The following is a 7,459-nucleotide window of genomic DNA, read 5'->3' as shown; positions in this document are numbered from 1 at the left end:
TAACGTTAATATATAAAATAAAAAATACTCGTTTTCCTGAACAGGAAGTGACATACTTTTTTTAATTTTTTTAATTTTTTTGTATTTCTCGGCCCGGGCTAGACGCAATAGCGCTCTGAGTGCGCGTCACTGGTTGATCGCTGTATCCGTCGCAGCCTATCAGTGCGTAACGCGTTGTGCGTTGAAATATGACTATTATGTTGGAATCCGGGCGCGATTTGAAGCGGTCTAGGCAGCAGCGTCAAGAATTTCTGTAGCCGCATTTCGCCGAGACGCTCTCTGATTGGCCGACGCCAGTATTTCTCTCCGTAGCAGCATTTCGCGGAGACGATCTCTGATTGGCCGAATCCACTTTCTAATGTTCCAATTCTAGCTTATTCTAGGTTGGTGGTAGATAGTTGTTGTTGTTGTGAGATGCAGCTGTTTGTCTTAGAGCGTGACTGCAAGTTCTTTAGACGGTTAAGCTTAGGCACTCTTTCAAAGTTGGTTAAGGTTAGAGTTTGTCTTAGAGCATGGCGATAGAACGCCAGGTAGTTTGCAGTCTGTTCGACGCGGAAATGGACAAAGAAATGAAGTACTTGTGTTGTGTGGTGCTAACTGCTAACAGCTAACACTTGGCTAACAAGCTATATGGCGGATGCAGTCTGGACAGTGGTCTGGAATACATCAACAGTGGATTATACACTTTATCAAGCCCTCCTGCCCTGGACGTTTCAACTAAACAGTGAGTCTCTCTCTCTCTCGCTCTCTCTCTCTCTCGCTCTCGCTACACAGCTGTCTCCGCGAAATGCGGCTACGGAAAAAAGTATTGACTGTGCTTGCTGAGACGATAATAGGCTAGCGATTCAAAACGCGCTGCTGTGTTGTGAACTATAACATTAATTTAGCTGCTGCTGATGCATAATGAATGAATGGTGAGTTGTTTAAAATGACAACATACATGTGTTAATTATTTTATTGGATTGATCCGAGAGACAGAGAGAGAGATTGCTCCAGAGCATCTCAGAGCATTACATTTTCAACTCGACCTAACGTGAACTGCGACCCACAAGGCTGCGATAGTACCAGCCGCTACTGATTAGGGCTGGTAGCGAGATTCCCCAAATTTTCCTGAGATCAGATTTGGCCGCGGCTGAGAGCAGAATTTAAGAGTGCTGAGGAGCACACTTATGATTGATTGAACATTTTATTAACTTGACAGACTGTGTTCTCCATGTTCTTAATGGCTTTATTTGGGAGGAATCATAGTGATTCCTTCATGTCAACCGGCCTCCTTGGAATTAATTACTTAATCATAATTAAAATAAATATGACAATATTTGTACGATAAGAAATTACGCATTTGATGTCGGAAAAATAAATAATATGGATTCATCTGATCACAGGGCAGCTGGATTAACCATATCTGAACCAACTATTTTGGACAAATATAATTACTTGAATTACTCAGATATTCAAACAAAATTATGCAATTATTGTGAAATGATTGAAAATAATAATTATTTAATGCCTTCTGTGGAATTTGTATTTCTTATTTGTTACATATCTGTTTTATTGATTAATTATACATTTGAAAGAATGCAGGTTATAGCCAACATGATTGGTACAATGGGACAGACATTTGTTTGATATATAACTTGCATTCCTTCAAATATATTATTAATAAATAAAACAGATATTGAAATACACTATGTAGCCTACTACACTAACACTGCAAATGACAGTGGATAAATAAATAAGAACTAAAGCTAATCGCATGGAAATAGACTGCATTAATATTCCATAAGTCTTGTGTGCACCAGTATGTGTCTAATGAATGAACAGTATAGGCTTATTCTAATTACTTGTTTCATTAGGATTTAGTAGATACTATATATATGCTCTGCCCTACGTACAGTAAGTACAGTACACATATTAAGGCCGCCGGAGTCGGGCGTACCATGAGCGGACTGCATGGTGGACTGTACTACGGTCTACGGGGCAGGCAGCACAGTGTGCGCGCGCATGCTGCGGCAGGTGCTCCACGAGCTGTACTATATGATGACAATACATTAATCTAATCTCATTTTGATTGGTCGCAAAGCGCTTCCGCATATCGGCCACCATTTTCACATTGCATCGTCAGTTGCATTCTAATGAGCTGGACAGGTGTGTCTAACTATTGACTTTTTTGCGATTTCATCTGCACACTTCCCTATTGGCTGGCTTATAAGGTGTTTCGGACGGGGACGCGCTTTCATGTTTCAGAGTGGTGACATTCCTCATCGCGGTATCTCAGCTCAGATAGTTTGAGCCACTTAACATTTCGAATGCCACCCACGAGTTTTCTCGTGTTATTACCCCCCGGGTTGAATGCCCACTCACGAGAATATTCGTTTTATTTTTAATTTTTTTTTATTAGCGATCTGAAATCATATTGCATCAAGCGAGCCTACCGTTGGAGATCCAGTCACCCCAGGCGCTCAGATGTGAAAAAAGCGCCCCCTATCGTCTCCCAGATGGTAAATCACCCTTTTGGATTGGACTCAATGAAAGTGAATGGGAGAAAGGATTTCTGACTCCACATTTTACGTCTCACTCACGCAGCCGGCATCGACCGGCATCACTCCGGAGCCTGAAGAGCAGCAGGATTATGTGTTCTACTGTATACACGGTTGATCAATACAATGATCGATTTTTCGAATGGTGATCAGGAATTGGAATAATCCATTTGGATACCATCTGATCTCAGGTAAGGAATCTATGTTATCAGTCTTAGGATAATCAGACTCGTTTTCACGGATATATAAGCGTTTCCCCTATATGTGATATGGTTGTTTTGACTGTAAAAGCCATCAGGAAATAAGAGCAGCTATTATCAGCGCACGGCACGAGCGTGCGCACACATATACTATCGATTATCTAGCGTTTATTTGAAAACAATTCATAAATAGGCCGACAAATGACAACGTCCTAGGATATTCCAGTAAAAGGCGATTATCATAGAATGGGTTGTTTTTTCCGCGAAAACGAGTGATTTTCAAAATGCTATCAAACGGAAATTAAGCGATAAAAAAACAATCTGCTTTGACAATGTTGACTGGAAAATGAGTCTTTGATAAGCGACGGGCAGATTAGACACATAGCCATAATTTTAAACATAGATTAGGCGATATTAACGTTAACATTGGAGTGGATTTGGGCATTCAAGGGGGTAAAAAGGAAAACACGGACTGGCTCTCAAAGTGTTAAGACATCTTCCCCACGCGTTGGGGACTCAGAGTGAACTTGTCGTAGATTCTGTCTCAGTCGGTTCCAAGATAAGTCTTCCAAGAGAACTCTTTGGAAAATATTCGGGAATGAGAACCATTAACACAACAATCTGTTATAAATCACATTTAAAATGTCACAAATTTTATGAGCAAACAAATTTCGTTAGATTGGATTTAATGCTACCTAATGTCATAATAAAGTAATTTAATCGACTACAGTTGACTACTGTTTTCACTGACAGCAACCTGGTAGCTGGATATGGATTTGACGATACCTTGTGACCGGTAGACTATAGAGCAGCTAGTCACAGCAGTAATGACGTTAACGTTACTTGACGATTCACTCGCCGTTTGCAGTGGTCGTTGCATAGTGTTTCATTGTACTGAGTTTTTCTCCACTTGCTCACGGACCTTGCCATAAATAGTTTTGGCATTTCAATTTGGCTAAGGAGGCTGAGAGACTTGCTTTAGCAAGTCAGCAACAGCCGCTAAGCTAACGCTCTAACGTGACTCTGCGGCACAGTTTCATTAGTGAGGAAAGGGGGGGGGGGGGGGTTATATTCAAAGATAACTTCACCGACCCAGTGCCTTAATCCGTAGCTAACATTGTATTGCACTATCGGGGGGGGGTTCTTAGTCCAGAGTCTGTGGTGGCAGAGTAAGAGAGGAGGGGAGAGCTGGGAGAGAGTTCAGCTTGCTGACAGCCTGGTGTATGAAGCTGTCTTTCAGTCTGCTGGTCCTGGCTCGGAGGCTCCTCATTCTCAGAGGAGAGTGAAAAAGTGTGACAGTGTGTGTGTGTGTGTGTGTGTGTGTGTGTGTGTGTGTGTGTGTGTGTGTGTGTGTGTGTGTGTGTGTGTGTGTGTGTGCGTGTGCGTGCGTGCGTGCGTGCGTGCGTGCATGCTGTTATGTTGTACGTACGTAGTATTTTGTATGTAGGTAGAGGTGTAGTAATAAGACTCAGGAAGCAGGTTACTCTTTTAGCCTTTTAGTTAAGCAGGTTAAGGTACAAGCATGGTACAACATGTTCTCTCATCATCAAGCAACGTGTACTCTTCTTCTCACTTCCTGTAGGCATAACATGGCATTGTATCAACTACGCCCCATAGTGGAGACTCTTGGGAAGTACAGCTTTCACATGCATTACAGAACACAACATCTCCCCTCTCTGTGAAACGAATGTTACTTGCTACTCAGCATTATGCAAATTTTTAACTTTTGCTTTTTCACTTTCTTAAACTGAACCAACAGTCAGTATCATAAAACGGGTAACTCAAGGTAATCATTAAACTAAGGGAGCACCGGTTATTCAATCATTATCAAGATATAATTATATATGCTCAACCAATATTACTCTTAGTTCTCACTCAGTGTGCAACAAAGTCCTGATGCCAACTAGGCTTGTTTCTTGCCCGCGACTGTGCTGGAGTGTGACCGCTGCACTGTCAGGGCAGGGCGGATCCCTAAGTCAGGCTCATCTGGAGTGTTCGAAGTGTGAGCCAGACGGGATGCGTTCCATTTATTTCCATCACTGAGCAGAAAGGTGCTTTTGCCAATCTTCTTTTTCACTGTCATTGGTGCACTGTATCTCGGGTGTGCTTTGGGGACGTGATGTGGTATTCTAATCCTGACTCTCTCCCCCTCCCGAAAAACAGGTGCACGAGCGCCACGCTTCATTTTGGCTTGCTTGTTTTGGACCGTTTCTCTCACAGTCTCGTCCTGTGCACTCACTATAGGCTGCAAGGGCAGTACGTCCAGTTTGGTGCGCATTTTACGACCGTAAAGCAGTTCATGTGGTGAAACGCCAGTGGTGGTAATCACTTCAGGGCAGGTAGAGCAAGCAGCCCCAAACTCAGTCACCGACCGGGCACTGAGTGTAGCAGTGATGTGTGCTACTATCTCGGGCTCCACATCCATAGCAGAGTCAGTAGAAGCAGTAATAGTAGCAGCAGTAGTAGCAGCAGTAGTAGTAGCAGCAGCAGTAGTAGCAGACAGTAGTAGTAGAGACCTGGGCCCTCATTCATCAATGTGTGCGTAGAACATGTTCTATTTCCACACGTAAGCACGGAATGTAGAACCAGTGTACGCACAGGGAAGTCGGGATTCATCACACGTGCGTACGCAGGATCTACGCACACCTGTCATGATGAATCCCACCTTGGCTCTGCGCCGAGGCTCGTGCACACTTTCACGTATTTGCATACCAGAAACGCCCCGATTAACCATATACGGTAATGGAATACACCCATGAAATGTGGAAAAATGGACTAAGCCGAGGGAAGCGTGTCATGAGACAGGCTGACAGACGTGTACACTTACGGTGATGTCGGATATGATATCTATTAACCATTGCTGCCTGGGCAGCGCAAACACTAATAAATACCGCGCTGGAATATGACTGCCTTTTCCTGTGTTGTTTGATTAATACCCAGGGATTAAAGTTCTCCTCAATTTTATTCCAAATCGCGATGGATCTCCCGTCAATTTTCTACCTGCTGCATATGATTTCTAGAGGCATACTACAATCTATTTTGATGTCAGTATTGGGTAGCCTAAACAATAATACGAGAGCATATACAAGAACAATGAATCTCACTGCATGTATGATGTAGCCTGCCTTTCAATACATGAACTTGAATTCCATCATGTTTGTGTGCGGGACTCACAAGGCTGTTGTCACAATGGGTGGTACCGCCCGGTACAGTAATAATAACAGTCCACACAATATCACAATCCATGCCATAGCCTATGTTCTATTAGGACATGATCTGTGACGACAAATGTTCTAGAATGTTTGATTAAGATATCATACTCTGACAGCATGCCTATGATCAACAAAAACGCGAACTTGAATCCCATCATATACATAGTCTGTCCACTATCTGGTGTCATTGCAATGCGTTTTCTATTCTTTCTTATACAGTAAAAAGGGGGAAGAACACTATATTCATATGACTTGTATTCTGCTTACAGCTTCGAAATTCCACTTGTTTCGTTTAACGTAAAGCCTTTTAAATATAATCAAAACGTTCCCGTGTTTCTGCGGTCTGCGCAAAATAATAACGAGTTGAGCTTTATGATTTATGATGAATTGAAAATGGGGGACCCTGATGTAAACAAGACGAAAGTCTTTTTCTGGTCTGCATCCCCAATTAACAATTGTATGTACTGAGCTGTACTGTACTGTACCCATTCTGCAATCTGTTAATAAACTTTTCAATCAATCAATCAATCAAGCTACGTGGAGCGCAGTCAGTCAGTAGCCTACACCCCGTATATTCCGATAACGCTATATAAACCATGCTGCATTCATTCTGAGAGAAAGATCTATTATTCCAAATGCTATTTATAGGGTTTTGACCATAATTACACTACTGTTGCTATTTTACAATGAACTATAATGAACTACGGTTCGTACAGAACATGCCAGTGTTATTATGCACAGAAGCTCATTTCCTTGTTGTAATAATATATTCTACCACTGGGCGCCAGGTACGCATGGTCTGACCTGTGCGTAGACGTAAGCACGGAGTCAAGTTCAAGTTGAAATTGATGAATCCCACTCTTTGCTTAGAAATGATCGTACGCACAGGGTAAGCACAAATCTGTGCGTAGAACACGTTGATGAATGAGGGCCCTGGAGAATATGAAGCACCACACCCTTCTTGTCGTTCTCCCAGGCGCCTTGAGGGATCGATGTGGGGTCTGGTTAGACTGTCCATTGATGTGTTTTTGTGTCCCGACGCATACATAGTGCTGGCTCGGGGTGTTTCTGATAAGAATCATGCGGGTGGCTAGTACGCCTTGGTTACTTGTTATTAAAACAGCGTTTTTATAAAGCAACTGGGATGGGGGTTTTTCCTCTTCCGAGAGCCTGTTACAGGGTCTCGATGAATTCTCGTTCATATCTGGGGGATGTTAACAGAATAGATCAGAACATAGGTAGAGGGGTCTCACGCCCTTGGGGTGGGCCACCGAGCACGGTTCAAACCGGCCCGTCTGGGTGGCACCCTCTATAATGTTTTAGATCGACACGCGTACCTACCCCCCCTCCTAGAGTTGGGGATGTCGGCGTGATTAGGGCACAGGACTGGTTCTGGTCACGCTGGTCCAGGTCAGTTAACCCGTTGTTTACCGGGGACGCAGATCTGCTGTTCTGGTACCCTGAGGGACTTGTGCTTTTTTCAGGGGGAAAAATGCCGGGTCGGCTC

The sequence above is a fragment of the Notolepis coatsorum genome (assembly GCF_963971535.1).
Source record: "Notolepis coatsorum genome assembly, chromosome: 10".
In the NCBI taxonomy this organism is placed as follows: domain Eukaryota; kingdom Metazoa; phylum Chordata; class Actinopteri; order Aulopiformes; family Paralepididae; genus Notolepis; species Notolepis coatsorum.
The sequence above is the reverse complement of the archived record's forward strand: the minus strand, read 5'-3'. Positions refer to the sequence as shown.